Below are 18,321 nucleotides of genomic sequence, written 5' to 3'. Positions count from 1 at the left end.
AACTCGAACAAATCTTGTGCTTGTGCTCCGAAAGTTTGATAAGTTCATAGAATATTCAAAAGGGAACGTAATGAATAAGCCATGTAATGACTAATACTACAATATAATATTAATTATAATTTGTGTTAAATATTTGTGTGTTAAATATTAAGGCAGAACCAAGTAAACGAGAAGACCTAACACTATTCGCATTGCGCATTTTCCGGAAACATAGGAAAATGCATTAAAAGGCTTTAGAAATAACGAGTTCGCTTTGTGAGGGCTACAGTGCATGAGTGTTATTTTTGCATCACTTGCCTACAGAGAGGGAACGGAACTTAAAACTATTTTACAATATTCTGTATCAGATTTTATGTTATGTCAATTCAACATTATAAAACTGTTTCAGGTGGTCTAACCTTAAAAAAATCACGTAATGATTGCCTTAGCCATTACACCAGTATAATAATAACAAAAATATTCGCTTGATTCATCTAAACACGTTAATAGTGTTATTAACCGTAATTAAATCTCTTACATTACATATTTTTATTTTTGTCCATACCAGGATTTTTCTATTTCAATAATATAAACAGTTCAAAGGCATATCAAAATGGCACTGTTGAAATAACATTTAAATTAGCACGTGGTCATTTAAATAATATAGAGAAAGAAATGTAATTTCTCTAGTTTATGTGTATAATTGTATTTAATTTAATGAAATCGCTACACGCAATTCTCGTAGCGGCAACTTAATGTCCCATTACTCGCAAATATGTTTCCAGACGTCAAGTTATTTCAATATTTTAATTGATGGAATTAAATTGCTGTGACACAAAAAAAATATAATTATGATACTATTCAATTGCAAAAATTTCATTTTAAATTAGAGATAAATTTGGTATTTATTAATACTAAAAATGATTATGTTATAAAATATAGCATATTCAGTTCCTAGTTTGAGTATAGAAAAAACTAGTTGCGTAACTTTTAAGTCTGGGCCTCAGATTTCTGTATCTGTTTCATGGTCATTTGTTTTTTAATACATAGTATGCCTTAGCCAAATAGTCCAATAGGTTTCACCGATCGAGCGAGTGTTAAAAGCGCACATAGACAGAGCGTAAGTCCTCAGGGATTAGAGTTGTACGCTGAAATTACTAGGCCAATACTGATGCTGTTTGAGTAAAGCCTTAAAATTATTTGATTTATTATTAGAACGAAATTACATTTCCAATTAAATATGTAATGACTTTGTTTGGAACACTAAAATCTAAACAATGTATAGTGTTAAATCAAACCACAAAGAAAGATAAAACAATAAAAAGTTAGTGCCATCGTAAAGCCGTAAAAGCTACTTTGTTTTTTATTTAACTACCCAGTGAATTCAGTAAAAAAGTTTGAATAAAGTCGATTCGAACTTTGTGAATTCGCGTAATAATTCAGTGAGTCGGACAAAATGAAGTAAAAATTGCTCCGTCTGAAGTTGATACGAGTTTTGACCCGATGCACTAATATACATTTGACGAATACCTATCTCAGATTGGGGAATAGGGCTGGCTACAGTTTTCAAGCGATAAATACAAAATTAATATTAACTTCGGGTAGAACTAATGAAAAATGCAAAACACCACTGTAGGTAATGTATATGTTACTGTAAAAGCTCGAACTGCAGTAAATCCGACTGATTGACGACTCATTGGTCTAGTGGTTAGTACCCCTGACTGCGAATCCATGGGTCCCGGGTTCGTTCCCTGGCTGAGGCGAACATCGATGTGATGAGCATTTGGTGTTGTTCTTAGGTCTTGGGTGTTTAAATATGTATTTATATGTATATATCTATCTATAATATGTATGTATATCCGTTGCCTAGTACCCATAACACAAGCTTCACCAGCTTAGCATGGGACTAGGTCAATTGGTGTGAATTGTCTTTTAAAAAAAAAATAAAAAAAAAAAATAAAAAAAAATCCTAAGATATTCCAGTAAATTGAAGTTCTACCAATTCGGATGGTAAAAGCTCGAAAAAATCGTCGTATTTTCAGAAATACTTACATTTACCAACTCACGTCGGTAAATCCTAAGACTTGCACTTAAATCTTAGATTAACCGTAGTTCGAACTTTTACAGTAACATATATACCAGAAGCTATGGATAACCTAGCTGCCCAGTGAAGTATTTCCTAACTAGTTCGACTTAGGGTTCTTCAAAAAACCTTCTGGTACTATTAGCGCCTAGGGTCGGAGATATAAATTAACATCAGATGTACCTCTTGCTCGTAAAAAATAATCATAAAAATTATTAATACAGAGGCATAACTTGATCACAACTGCTATGTTTAATTATGATTGGATTATTTTGTTTGCACATAATATATGTATAACTTATGGCTCAAAGACGTCTTAACATATACCGCGTATCAGACAAAGAATAGTTAAATACATCATACAATTGTACGAGCTACGCACTTCTCGGCCAACTTTATTTAGCTAATTAAATACACATGTAGACATCCCTGTTGCGACAGCCGACAAGGGTGGCAATATTCGGGGAGAGTGAACTGTGAATAGTTCTTATTTATGATGGAAGACATTCGTGTGGAGAATCCTTACACATTCTTTATTACTATCTCTATAATATTTAGTTCTACATAGAAACTACAAAATGGAAGATAATCTCTAAGTTAAAATAAACAAAGAAATGCAAATGAGTCAACAAAGCGTTTTATCTTGGAAATAACACAAACTGCATGCTATATTTATTCACTTTTAGTCTAAAGCGGGAAAGTAAAAGGGGAGGAGAAAATAATATACTCACTTGTATATTATTTTCTCCTCCCCTTTTACTCAAATAATAAAATATAATTTTTTTGACGACTCATTGGTCTAGTGGTTAGTACCCCTGACTGCGAAACCATGGGTCCCGGGTTCGATCCCCGGCTGAGACAAACATCGATGTGATGAGCATTTGGTGTTGTGCTTAGGTCTTGGGTGTTTCAATATGTATTTAAATGTCTATCTATCTATAATATGTATGTATATCCGTTGCATAGTACCCTAGCTTCACCAGCTTAGCATGGGACTAGGTCAATTGGTGTGAATTGTCTTTAAAAAAAAAATAAAAAAAATAATACTGAATAAACGTTGTGTTCGATTTATTAAATCACATAATCTATATAGGACGGACTTTTTACTTTGAATGAATAATTGCACGCGTTCCATCTTGATGTCTGGCTTTCCAGGACAGAGCGCTTTTTAGGACACTTCTAGCTGCGCACCACCACTTTATTGAACCAGCTGCCAATCCAGGTATTTCCGAACAGATACGACTTAGGGGCCTTCAATAGAAGAGCGTACCACTACCTTCCTGTCTCATAAAATAAATGACATCTGTTGTATCCGCTTGTACCAAATAAGCAGTTTTGTCTATTTTATTGATAAGGATTGTTGTTTGACCGAAAATCGGACCTCAAAATTAAACATACTATGCGTTACCAACTGTAACACGGAAGAGATGTAGGGCCGGTGTAGACGCCACATGTAAAAATATAAATTTCATTACAAAATATATTAATTATATGAATTAACAGCTTCCCTGCAAAGGGCAAGAGAAAGAGACAATTTACATAATGACCCGGTACGGTTGATTGCATGCCACGGCATATGCACAAAAATGCAAGTTATGGTCATCGCTCTGATATCTGTTTCTACTATCTCTGTATCTATCTACTTATCCTGCATCATAAGCCAGGTATTAAATTTATTATCGTAGCAGTAAAGTGAGTAAAGTATTGTATGAGAGGCTTTTTTTAAACTATCATAAAATTTATGATGTCGCATAATTCGCAAATGAAATCAAAATAGAATAAAATATGAGAATAGTAGAATTATTGTTTAAGAAGTGATTTACAAAGGTGGCGCAAAAATTTATAATAAAATAAAATTGAGGCGTGAGTAATGTTCGCTGGCGGTTGTTGGAGGGATGTTCGAATGTATTTTAAATAAAACTCTATGTTTGAAGCTGGGTGTCAACTGGCTTTAAACGTTTAAAGCATGATCTTACATAAAATTAGGGGTAATGGGGTTGCGACGCTGGATTAACAAAAAACCAAGTGGACTTATTTAAGGGTTCTTCCGAAGTGAAACTTCTGTTACCTAAAAAGAATATAAGTGTCCTATTGGTCATTATCGGAAACGAGAATGTTATATTACAATTTTAGAATGTAGAAAAACTAAAGGGCTTCAAGTGTGCGATGATTGCTAACATTTAGTTTGCACTTTTAATTATTAACTAATATTTATAACTTTTATTAGGTTACATAACACGTGTTAATAATTAAAAAACAAAAGAACGACTTAATGTTTACGATAAAGAGAGTCATTTAAAGCACGATATTTCAATTTATTTTTATTAATTTTTATTATTAATATGCAGGTAAAGAAAATTGTAAATACTGTATATTTGATTGTTATGATTACTAATAAACAATTTATATTTCAATGTGTAATTGTATAAAAATTATTATAAGTGAAATCAGAGATAAGACGTAAAATAAAATTGTTGTGTAAACGATACACCTGCAAACCTACTTATAAGAAATTAATAGTATACAGTAATAGAACGCGTAATGAGTAATGTTGGCCTTATGGCTCTTGTGCCGTCTGTACACTAACACTCGCTTGTATGGTGAAGGAAACTGGCGTACCATCAGACACAAAAGGTTGATCACCTACTTGCCTGTTAGAAATTATCAAGAAACAGATACAGAAATCTGAGGCTCAGACCTAAAAGTTTATTGCGCCCTTGGTACTGGACGTAATAAAAGGCATGATAGACAACAACCTTAAATATATTTGGTATCTACAACTATAACTAAATAAATTAAATATATATTTTGTCATCTAATGTTTAAAATAGGTTTTAGCAACTTGTTCTAACATTATTAATAATAGCGTAATAGTAAGAAGGCAATAAAATAATAAACGATTATTTTTCTTACAAATATTATTTCCCGTTTCAAAACACATTTTGAAAGGTTCAGATTTAAAAACTTTTTAAATCGGAACTTACGTAAACGAGCTTTTAACCATAAGCGTGTTTAAAAGCTGAGGACATTTAATCTGGGAAGTTTGTTTTTATTTTTAATCTAAGTTCATTCTATTTGCTTGTGGCCTCCACTTTTATAGATCTTTACTATCTAATTAATTTGTTTAACCTTTTCTCATACTACCGTGAGCAATACAACTTTGCACTTTCAAACTTTTATTTAGTTATTAGAGTTTGCATTAGTCCTTCCAAATTCAAATTATGTTATACATTACTGAATAATGAATTTATTTTATCTCTAAGACGAGTATGAAATCACAGGCGCTGTCAGCTATTTTTAAGTTAATTACAATAACTATCAATGTAATGTAAATGTATATTTACAAATTTTAATCAATAGCGAAATTAAAAACCGAATATTATTTCTCCAACAGAATAATGTTCCGCCATTTTGTAAACGCGCGCCATCTCTATAACATGCTTACTTATCTATGCCGGCGATTACTTTGCGCGCGCACCGCGCATTCGCATTTCACGCAGATGTAGGTGCTATTTGGCGCCAAACATGTTTTGTTGTAGTAAATTGCGTGGGAAAAAACTTGTTTTTAAAAAATATTTTTACGCCGAGCAATTTTAATTTAACTTCTATGCGGTGTGCAGATAAGGATAATCTATATATATAAAAATGAAACCCATTTTCCGTTGTCACGACATAACATGAAAACGGCTTGACCGATTTGTCTGATTTTTTTTTATAATATTCCTTGAAGTACGAGGATGGTTCTTACGGAGAGAAAACTTAAAAAAATTGGGTTAAAAGGTTTAAAACAACACTTTTCTATATTCCCATACAAAATATTCGTTATATTACTTAAAAGGCAATTTGAACTTTAATTCCATATCATAAAGTTCAAGTGTTAGTGGAGGGGTTCCGGGAAGGTAAATTTTTATTTTTTGACATAATGTACGAGTAGCAGAATATGTATTAAAAAAAATAAAGAATCGACTGTTAGGCGGTACGATGTTCGCCAGGCCAGCTAGTAAACACTAAAATAATATAAATATTATCGATCTATTTGACATTTCAATGAAACACAGTAAACATTGACAATAGAATCGTATTTCGTATTCAGAGCGTACATTATTCCGAGCCCAACATGAATACATTCAGTTTCGCGCATTACATTATTATGATTGTCAAGAGGCCAGCGGCTGCCGACGTAAGGTTCCGGCCGCACTGCGTAGGCATTATTATTATTACCCACTATTAACAATGAAGTTCATAACTATTGCTTTATATGAACTATCAAACAACTTACCTTAACGACAAAACCGTTGTGAATTTTCTCACTACGTTAGTCTTTTCGCCTCGACGTCCGCTTTAAGTTCCATATATGAAAATAATAATGCCAAATAATCCTTAATAGAATCATCTCGATGTTCATCATTACAGAACATTGCGGAATTGCCCCGAATTACCGAAGCAATATGCTACTAAATTTGTGATTATAATTTTATTATAAATTAACTACAATTCGTGGTGTTGAAAGTTATTCTGATTAGGTACAACATTTTAGTGAAAAGCGTTTCTTATTTATGCATGCTTATTATTATTTTTTTGTTTAAACTATAAAAAACCCTGTAATGCGGACCACACCTTATGCTGGCGATATTGTATGTTTACACGTCTGATCTCCCATTGCCGACTATTGTTTGCATTTTGTTAACCTCTTGAATAATTTTAGCCTTTGGGTTATACTGTAATATAACGAATGAAACATTATATAACATTGTTAAATAATTAATGACAACTGTATGAAAAATTATTTTATTTATCTTACGTATATTTAGAAATAGAGGACACCGTGAGCTATTTTTGCCAAAACCCTCCATATTTTAGTCGATACCAACTCCGGGGAAATAAATACAGATAATGCAACTTTCTCTGCAGCTGTGATACTTTTTGACATTCAACATCTTTTGTCTTCAGTCACCGTGACCACGCACGCTGTAAAGCACGCGAAACGTCGGATAAATTTAAAATTATGTCAAATAATTGTAAATTTATAATAATACATAACTTTAATCCGGTAAAAGCGTTTTTCTTTAAATGTGTAAAGGTTATGTTAATCAAAGACAATACTATCTTACGTATAGACAATTTATTATCTTGTTTGTCTATTAATTGGGTCTATAATCAAAACTACAATATTTGAAAAAACTAAGTATTTTTCGTTAATAATAAACTAGCTAAGATCAACTTAGTCTGCACAAAACTTTATGTATATTTTTTATCAATTTTTATAGGCCAGTAGGAGATCAGCCATCTGTACCGAACACACGCCATTAATTTTTGTATCTTAGACGTTTTCCTTACGATGTTTTCCCTCACCATATCATTAAGTATTAATTGGCGCATATCGAAAAAAACATTGTTGCGCGCGCAGTCGGGGTTCATGGATAGCAACTAGCTACTAGAATTACTCACAATTTCCGAATTGAATCTATAATTTCATAGCAGCACTTAAGGGGTTATATTTGTCATACCGACCGTCGCGAACCAGATAACCTGGACAAGCTGGTTGTCGTGGGCAAGGTGAAAGTCAAAAGGCCGCGGGGCAGATCGCAACCAGCTGGTGTGACCAAGTCACGATTATCACTGGTCTCTCCATAACAGCAGCACGAAGAGAAGCTATAGACCGATTTATATTTGAAGACAGCTTGATTTGAAGCCGAAATATTGAAGGTGGCAACGAATGGACGTTTTGAAATAATACTAACATGCGTTAACTATATTACCTTAGATGAAGGGTTATAGTAAACGCAACCGCAAAATTAATTTACATGAATTTAAAATGACTTGATTATGAATCTTTCTAAAATCTTAGGTATGTATAGTAATCCCGTAATTTATATGTAAAGTCTTGTGTGATTGTTTGATACATTGATGTACTTTTATCGGTAGGATTTTTTACTTTTTAAAGTCAACTATTAAAGATTCCTCGTTCGTAAACATGACTTAGACACAATGACTCTGTACACACAAAGCAGAGTGAAATATGTGAAACTACTTGGCTCGACCAAAAGTGGGTGCTTCTCTTATTTTAGGAAACTCATTATATTTTTTTCCTACCTATAAACAATAATAATAATACACTACCTATAAAAAGGATGCATATAATTAAATTAATAATTTAATTGTGTGGTAGTTATTCTTATTTTTTTCTTAAGTTTTGTATTAAGCTTAACAATACACTATCGACTAAGTCCACGATGCAACATGTATGATTTTTTAAATATAATTCACTATAATGTAGAAAAAATAAATTATAAAGACTACAGTTCAGTAGGTCATCTAACGAACCGTTCGCTCAAGGTTCCACAAAAAAATACGGCAATTCCGAGTTGTGACTCATAAAATCCGAAATAGAAATTATATTTTCATCGCCACAATATATTGTGAATCAAAATTATAACTCATAAATTGTGCGAATGTTGCGGTCACAAAGAATTGTATATAGGTTACTGGAGCCGAGGGTGGCGAGAGGGTAGAATGAAATACAGTCTCTGACTATTAACTATAGGAACTGCCGGTCGAAGGAATTGTACAGGTATTGTTCTAGAAAGGAATGACGCGCCTCATTTATAAGGGTAAATGAAAACTGTATTGCGATGGTTCCAGAACAAAATTGTACGATTATTAGTGGACTGTATCTGGTATATCTAACTGGTATATAGTTTGTAAATGCCGCAAAAGGAGTAGCTCGAAACATTGAAACAAAAATATATAAATAGATACTTCTATTGAAACAAGTCTTTATTTGGGAAAAAAATATGTATAAAATATATCTCCTTTAAATATTTGTTTTTTTACATAGATATATTTTAGTATGTATATTGTTAGAGTGCCAAAAAAAAGGAACTAAGAGATCTGACTGTCAAACCGACCAAAATATTTCCGAACTGATTCTTAAAAGGCCAGCAACAAACTTCCGAGCCCTCTAGCAAAAGACAATTAAATTGTCTTTATCTCTACTAATGAGACTGTATTTCGCCAAAATAAACTTGTTAGAGGTCCATCATTATATGGAACAAGATATTTCCTGACCAATTTTTAAAAGCCTACAAACTTGCGAGATCTTTAACAGTATGAATACATACAGTATAAATTACCAATTTTGTTGGCCTTTTATTAATTTAATATCCTTAAATTATTTTAACAAACTGACTATTTTAAACTGTGGCAGTAATGAAATTGCAATAAAACCGTGACCCATCTTTAAGCGCCGCTAACACATTAACGTCGCTTTGCTTATCATAAAACTGGAAACAAAATACAATGTTTACCGTCCATACAACTTGCTTGGAGGCAATTTGAGCATTCCTTTGTTTTACGACACACACGTCACAAGATGAGTCTCTTGATTGAAAACATCTGTTATTAGAGTCGATTAGCTCACACTGATTTTAACCCAATTATTTTGACATGTCGCGTATAAAAATAAGTATTTCTTTAATATTTTAAGTAAAATGAGTTGTGTCTATGAAATATTGAGAAATGAATTATCATTACTTGAAGTATTGTTTTTCTGTTACTGACATACAGCTGTACCTAATCCGAGTTGTTTACAGAATCTCTAACGGCACTTAGAGCAGTATTGGCCTAGTGCGGGTGCAACTCTCATCCCTGAGGTCGTAGGTTCGATTTCTGGCTGTGCACCAATAGACTTCTTTCGATGTATTTAACATTCGCATTTAACATTCACTCAAACGATGAAGGACGCATATTAAATTGACAAATAATCATAAAACAGATACATATATCTGAGGCCCAGACCTATAAAAGTTAAAATATAAAACTAAATACCTAAGTAACTGTTGGATGTATATCTTAATGTTATTTACTGAAACTGAATGAACGTATTAAAATATGTTATATTATGTTAATTCTTTGTTAGAAAGATCAGCCTAAAAAATGGCGCTGTGCCATCAAATTAAGCCTCGCTACTCAACTTATTTTCGTACAACTCTTGGGATACATTTGATAGAAAAATAAAAGTACAACAATTTTTCTAGCTTCGTGAGCAATATCTCACAGCGATCGGGACAGAGATAGTTTCTTGATTCCTTTCCTAATAAATATTGAGTATTGCCTTGTTTATATCAATAAAAAAAATATAAAAATAGCATATATTTGAGTATTTGTATAAGGATAACATACAATTATGTGATTATAATTAATTAGAAAAGACCTGCGGCGGAATCAAAGGCCTTTTTCAAATTCTTCCATTTGTCTCTCATTTTGGTACTATTTTCCAATCTTACCCCGCTATTTTATTTCATCTTCCCAGGTTTCTAGTGGGCTTCCTCTCTTTTTTCTTCCCACTAGACCACTCCAAGAAAGGGTATTGTTGACCCATCTGTCATCATAAACGCGGGCAATGTGACCGGCCCATTTCCACTTTAACTTTTTTGAGTGTGTTAAACAGGGCAAGTAGGTTGGAGGCTTACCAATTGAGGGCATGCTCGTACCGGTATGCTGTTTTCTTGAAAATCTAATACGTTCGGAAATACTGCAATAGGCAGTTCCTTCAACGCAACTCGTAATTTTCTATAAACGCTCAGTTGTGGAACGATGGAAATAGCGATGATAAGGGTGAATACGTATCATTCGACGTCCGTAGATGCAACTACGCAGGTTATAATACAAACTCTTTTGAACATTACAGGATTTTCTATGCGTAAGCATCTAAATTTAAATGAACGTTACTTTTGTTTGTGTGCTCGTATTACTTACTACCACTATGATTTGTTTAAAAAAACTCTTAACACACTGGCTGTTTTGAACTGGCCTTGCACACTTCTAAATTTTAAAATGTTTCTTGTATTTAGATGTAAAGAAAACAGTCCAATTTTTAAGTCCGGAACGCACACTGTATTTGTTTCGTAATAGACATATAGGTGATCAGTCTGTTCAGATCAGTCAGTATGTCTTCAGACATGCCCATCTTAAGATGTAAGGCATGCCGGTTTTGCTCCACCGTACGAACACGTGTTAATTGCCCACATAGAAAAAAAACCATTTATGCCGTCATTCGAACACACGACCTCAGGGTTGAGGGGCGCTCAAGCCACTTGGCTGACACTGCTCCAATCCCAATAAGTAACGTTACCAGTTACGAATGCTTACTTTTCGTAATTCACACGAAAAGCAATCATTTGATAAATGCTATAACCGTAGCATAATTTGTCTTGAAACGTGAGCAATATATCACAGCGATCTGGACAGAGTTTCTGATAGGCACTTTCGCTGGTAAATATTAGGAAACGATTGTTGTTTGATCCCAGGCACGTAATCAGTAATCTCTGCCTGTAGTGCGCGAGACATTCCCTTAATCCCATCACTTTACTTCAATCATTTTAATTTACATATACAATCTGATGTATTATAGATATGCGAAATATGAACGCGATGCCACCACTTGTTATGATACTAGATTTGTCATTCCAATATTATATTTTGTCTTATCTTACAGCAATTTTAGTAAGCTATGTGTGTTACGTTAATATTGATTGATTTGGATTGTTAAATCATTCTTCACTTACCCTTCATCTTCACTTACAATGAATGTTTTCGTCTATGTTACACCAGTAACATAGACGAAAACATTCATTCTTAACTTTAACTATACTGAAAATATATTTGTCGGAATCAAGATTCTCGTTTGGCGTCAATTTAACGTATATAACATGTCATCCTTGCGCAGCTGGTTTCAGAGTTTCTCATGCCTGAGGTCATAGGTTCAAACCTCGGCTGTGAATAACTGAATTTTGTCTATCGCATTGAACACTAGTACGGTGAAGGAAACGGCATGCGTTAGGCGCAAAAAGTCGACGACTTGTGTCAAGCACAAAAGGCTGATCATACTTGCCTATTCCCAAAAACAAATTATAACTGAACAGATACAGAAATCTGAGGCGCAGACGTAATAGGTGGTAGAGCCACTTCATATAATATATATATGTTCTTAATCGCACGTATATTTTAATTTTATATTCAAATATAAAATAAGATAATAAAGTAACTATTATCTAGGATTATTATCTTCTGATAAATCTCTTTTAAGATAACAAATGGAATATTACATTAGATCATTAACGATACTAACGAATCGAACAACAATATTTAAGTAGCCAGTGTTAACTTCCTTACATAGATATACGTATAACAAATCAAGCTCAAAATTACTGCCTACTTTAAAAGAATTCAGACGAAAACCCCATTTTAAAATTTGACCTTTTTACTTTCCATTCATTGTATGAGTGCAGTTATGTCGTATGGCGTATTGCCAAGTTGAAGAGAGACATACTTCATTCACCTATTAACTGTATTTTTTATATTTTAACGATTTCTTTTTTTTATAGATTGTTTACGTATGTCTTGCACTGTGGGCCAACGAACCGGCAAGGCACGTAATGTAAGTGATACTGCAACCTATAGACAATCACTCACTGCCAGAAGGCTCGCGAGCTAGCCCCTTAAAATTGCTTCGTAATATATATCCCTAATCGTGTTGGTTTAGAAGAACATTAATATAATTGTGCGCGTCAAAAAAAACCTTAAAAAGTTTAAATCATTCAGTTTTAAACTGATAGACAGGGCACAGATTCCCGATTCCCATTTCTCTTGCCGTTAAAAGCTGTATTTTCAATTATAATTTCATTTCATTCTAAACTTTGTCTTATTTGTTAATTCTGAGGCCCAGACCTAAGTTGAAACTGAAAGTATACAAATAATTACGATTGGCCTGAACTAAAATCTAAATCTCACAAAAATTTACGCAATTACAGCTAAATAGTTAATCATTTAAAAACCAATGAAAACATACCGTGACTGAGGAATTTCTTCGGGCGTAGTTTGTGAATATTAATTGCCTCTCAACAATATCTGGAACAAAATATAAATCATGTCTGTTTAGATGTATTTAACTTTTCAACATTTTAAATATAATTTATCGTCAAGAATTATGAAATAGTCAAGCCCCATAGTTACCTGCAATCTTAGAATTTTTTTACCTAATTTTTTCATTCAAAGAACGCTAGAATTGTGGCAATAGTGATTAATTTAACTTATTTTTTATATTTAAGGACTAAAAAAAGGAGGAAATCGCGACATTATATTTACTAATAATTGCTTAACTCTTTAAACAATTATTCCAATATGTAAAAATAGTCACGCTCCCTTAGTAATTTTTATTTATTTGTAACGCCTTATACCTAATAACTAAGTTATTCCTTCCAAATGTTGTTTCGGCCTTTTGGATAATTAAAGTAATAAAACCAACGGGATTGATTACCCAGATGTTGACAGGTCACGGTGGATTTTTGTCGTATCTAATCACGGTCGTACAAGTTCAGGGTTAGACAAAATGCTTCCTGTCCTTGTAGCAATACAGCTGAAGAGACGTAGTCTAGTCGACAAGTTGAAAATGGAACAAAATAGAGATACTGCTCTTAAAATTATGTGTGTAATAGCTCATTGGATCCGGAATGACGTCTAGAAAAATGTGCTAAAAGCGTGTATTAGCACATAAAAAATTGCAAAAGTTATAGACAATTAAAGATGAAAAAAAAATGGCATTTAGTTTTTTGCCAATATTTAATAAAGTATTAATATTTAAGAAATTTCAAATAAAGATTCTGAAAGAAGATTCTAACTCCCGGAACTCTATCTCCATTATTTATCATTTTAATTTAACGCTGAAAATAGGTCTGCGGGTGACATTTTTAGGATTCGCGCGTGGCGTCAAAAGCGACTACGGCATATTAATTAATTTATTTAAGGTATTGAAATTTTTTTTTAAATTTGAAAAAATTATGGTGTGTTCTGAACACTATAATTAATTTATTCCCGTTGAAAATTTTACTTAAAGTTAATTTTTCAACAAGTTAAATAATTGTTAACTAACGAAATTTTCTCGAACGACCGTCTTAATTGTAAGTGAAAAAAAATGTTTAAATAATGGTCGTAAAAATATTTCGCTTCGTAGAGCCTTTCTTACATACATACTTAACAAGATCGTGCCATAAAAGTTAAAAAAATATTTATACTTTGTTTATAACATTTTTTTTACTTAAACAAAAACTTAAAAATCCATGTAATGTTGTTAAAAAAAATTTTTTTGTTTTTAAATCATCATATAATCGTTTTTTTATTAATACAAGATATTTATTGATTTGCAAAAAAAAAATCCCGCCATTTGTTGATAAATTTTTTTTAAACAAATTGATTAAATCAATATTTAAAAAAAAAATTTAACACAACTTTATTAAATTAAAAATTTTATGATTTTTTAAAAAAATTTTTTTCTTTAATAACAATTTTTAATTGTTTATAATCGATTTTTTTAATTTTCTATTGTTTAAATAATTAGTTAAAAAATGTTTTTTTTTTTTTAAATCATAATTGACAGTCCTCTATAAAGTAACAGAAAAAAATTTTTTTTTAATCAACATTTCTATTGTTTATTAACTTACAAAGTTGTTATAAACAAATATTCAACTTTTTTTAATTTTTTTTCTAAAACTTCTAAAATTAACAAAAACAACCATATATAACAAAGTATAGAAAACATTTTTTTTAATTTTAAATAAAAGTAATGTTCATGATAATCAAAAAATTTACAAAATATTTATATTAATATAGGCCATATTAACATACTACGATAAATACAAAGCGACAAATTAGCACTTTATTCGTACCATTTTCGGTTGCTGCTTATAATAACCCAATTGGGCCATTACAACACAATTTCGATAGCTTCCATATACACCTCGGAACATAATTAAAAATACGAGCACAGTGAGCGTAATTGTTAACCGAAAAGCAATCTTCAGGCGCTGATTGCGTCTATAAAGTGATAGTGTGTGGGCGGACTGACAAATGGCGCACGGTGTTTTGTTTATATCTATTGTGTTGTACGGCTTAATTACAATCATAATTGTAGTAAGGTATTACAATAAAATGTGACATATTTCATAGTAATGAACCCAAACGAAATAAGTATAGGTTAGGTTTTATAAAGTACTTTTAATAGTAGGTGGTTAGAAACAAACTTACGCTATGTGCCATACAAAACCCGAATTAGAAAACCATTTTGTTTATAATATAGTATTATAAACGCTAGTTTACTATTTCGTACAAAATCATGCAAAAAACGACTACCGATCTACATTAAAATATTTTTCCGATAAATAAAATTCACAAATATAGTTTAACTTTAAAATAAGAATGACTTTTTTAAACTTTAGTGATTATTTAGTATCCTTATAAATATACTATTATTAATATACTATTATAATATATATTTTTTCTTTATATTATTCAAAGACAGTTCAGTGGACCGAGCGTTTTCAATACACGGTATATATACATTAATATGAAACTAGTAATCATGAAATTACCTGTGCTATGGATTCGCTATAATGGGTGTGGAGTCTTGATGGAATGCATCGGCTGCACCCGACAGAGGTGATCGACAACGTAATTATCACGTCATACTATGCACATATAGTTATGAATAGAACAATCAGTATAATAAGTTATTACTATGTGGATTAATAATAATTACCCAACAGCGTCACGGATCATTTCATCATATCACCTGAGATTGCATTCGTTTTTTTACCTTTTGTTTTGTTATTGACAAATAGAAGACTTCTGTGCCTGCCACGTTGATTTTCGGTCTAAGTGCACAGCCGGGTTTGGCATTAAGCATTGAGAGTCGCACGCTTAAGCCCCCCAACACTATTCTAAATATATTAATTAGTGGATCTTTTTGAATGTTGCAAACAAGATATATGTACATAAAATAGTCGGGTTTATCTATGTCTAAGACTTGAGAATTTGTCTCATAAAAAAACAAAATCAAACATCATTTATTCATATAGATAACACTATATACACTTATGAACGTCAAAAAAAGAAATATACATTAAATGCTTCTAGTTTTACATTTACTGCCAGTTCTCAAATCAAGGGCGTAGAACGGAAGAGAAGAACTGGCAGTAAACTCTCCGCCACTCTTTCCTTCCGTCACAGTACGACCAAATATAATGCGCTGCAGGTATTTGAACGCACAACATTAATTCGAAAATCGTATAGTTTATCTTTATTTTTAATAGGAACAATTTTTAATTGGGAACCAGCCAATTTTATTCTCAAAGTTAGGTAACTGGGCGGGGATCATCACTCGTATTCTCAACACTGCAATTTTCCGCTACATCTATAAAGAGTATTTGATACGTTCAACTGGGATGTACGTTTTATATCTCGTTCGATCAGCATGCACTCGGTATATAAACTTTATGTGAATAAGATTGCTGCATAAAAGCACTGACGTGGATATAGGTTTTGAGGAAAAAGGAACCGCAGCAAATTAAGGAAATATTATTGAAATTGAATGTATCTCTCACTGTTTACGTTAAATCACTGCATATTATAAAACGTTTTCCACCACCAGAGGAAGGTTGAAGTGTAATTTGTCAATATTTTAAGTAAATTCCTTAAACGGGTAAATGTTGGATTGGGTCAAATCGCGTAGCCTGGGTCGCTAGTTACATGTAACTATATATTAAGGTTTTTTATATATTTTTTTTTACTTATGTACTAAAACTCCTCTTGAAATAAGCCTCTAAAAAACAAGCTTCAATACTTTGGTTGGGCTTAAAATACAAATTTGTTGTATCTTTTTTTACCACTTTGAGAATATAGCAAACTTCTTATAGAACAGGGGGCCAACGGGCAAAAGGCTCACTCGATGTTCGACTCAATCGAGGCTTCCAATTATATTGCAGGCCTTGAAATTGGTATGCTCTTTTCTAAGACAAATTTAATATTACACTAATAGAGCTATAAACCTGAAGTCAGTATAATTGGCACTTATATGGAATTTCAATGAAATACCGGACGGACTTATTAAAGTTATTCAATTTTATTCCTATCATTTCTGTTCGATTTATTTAAATTAAAAGAAAATTTGTGAAGAAGGAAATTTTTCGCTAAGATCCCAAACAAAACGAAAACTTAAATAGTTAAAAAGTTTAAACTTAATTGCAGTTTCGAGCATATTTCAAAGTCGCTTAAAATAAAAGTCAGAAAATTAAAGAAAGATTCTCCGTTATGACCTAGAAATATTGAAATATCCCGAAGGCAATGTTTTTCTAAAATACTAAAAACAGAAATTTCAAGTTCGCTCGGTAAGTTTTCAACGCTGAAGTTTTTCCTCGATAAAGGCAATAAATCATAAAAAAATTAAAACAGCAGCATTTACGTCTATTAATTATTCAAGGTATATTCAATTCAAAGCGAATTTAACATCGAACAAAGATTTACGCTTTAAAAGTACTTGAGTTTCGGAATATAAATTTCTAGTGAATGACCAAAACCTATATAAATTTTTTTTAAAGACAAATTAACTAATTAACCTAGTCCCATGCTAAGCTGGTGAAGCTTGTGTTATGGGTACTAGGCAACGGATATACATACATATTATAGATAGATAGACATATAAATACATATTTAAACACCCAAGACTGAAGCACAACACCAAATGCTCATCACATCGATCACCCATGGTTTCGCAGTCAGGGGTACTAACCACTAGAATGAGTCGTCAAATGAGTTGTCTTGTAAGTTTATTTTTGACAGTCGCTTGAAATTAAAAATTGAAATTTCCTCAAAAATTTAATCAAACATAGCAAACAACCTACTTAAATTACATGGGGCCTCAACATACAACTATTTATGATTATAACTAGTTTATATCAATTTAAGTGGCAAAATTAAAAAAAAATCGATACAAATTTAGTTAGTTCTGGGTAATCAGTGTTTTTAATAAAATAACGACGAACCGTTATCGTTTAATATCAAAAGTATACAATTCGATGAGTACTTTATTTTAATTAAGTTTTGTGAAAACAAAATACCAAGAAAACAAATCCATTTACATTATAAAACTTATGAAAAACGCTCGATGTGCGAAGTTACTACTAATAAAATCTACAAAAGCTTTTTCGTTTACTTACATTTTAACAATTAAGTTCGTGGCGCGATATAGCGTTACTTAGCTAATAAGCTCACTCTTAATACTGATTTAAACAGCCTTTTAGTCTGATGGAGAGTTGCATTGTCAGTGTATAATAACGATAAGTGTTCACTGAATGGTTACCTCATTCTGTAGTCCATGTGTTTCAACAATGTCTACTCTGGGACATAAAAATACATTTTAAAGCTCACGT

At 32.1% G+C, this 18,321-nt stretch overlaps 1 protein-coding gene across 3 annotated transcripts in view; it reads right to left on the bottom strand.

Annotated features, from left to right (window-relative positions):
• LOC125054477 (somatostatin receptor type 5-like) overlaps positions 1 to 18,321 on the bottom strand; it is a 113,563-nt gene that overhangs the window by 39,411 nt on the left and 55,831 nt on the right. For all 3 annotated transcript variants that reach the window (XM_047656405.1, XM_047656404.1, XM_047656403.1), the window contains one exon: positions 12,912 to 12,970. The gene's annotated coding sequence lies outside the window, so the exon portion shown is untranslated. The remainder of the gene's footprint in view (positions 1 to 12,911; positions 12,971 to 18,321) is intronic.

Source organism: Pieris napi, chromosome 12, assembly GCF_905475465.1.
Source record: "Pieris napi chromosome 12, ilPieNapi1.2, whole genome shotgun sequence".
NCBI lineage: Eukaryota > Metazoa > Arthropoda > Insecta > Lepidoptera > Pieridae > Pieris > Pieris napi.
Note: the sequence above shows the minus strand (reverse complement) of the source record. Positions and strands in the feature narration are given on the sequence as shown.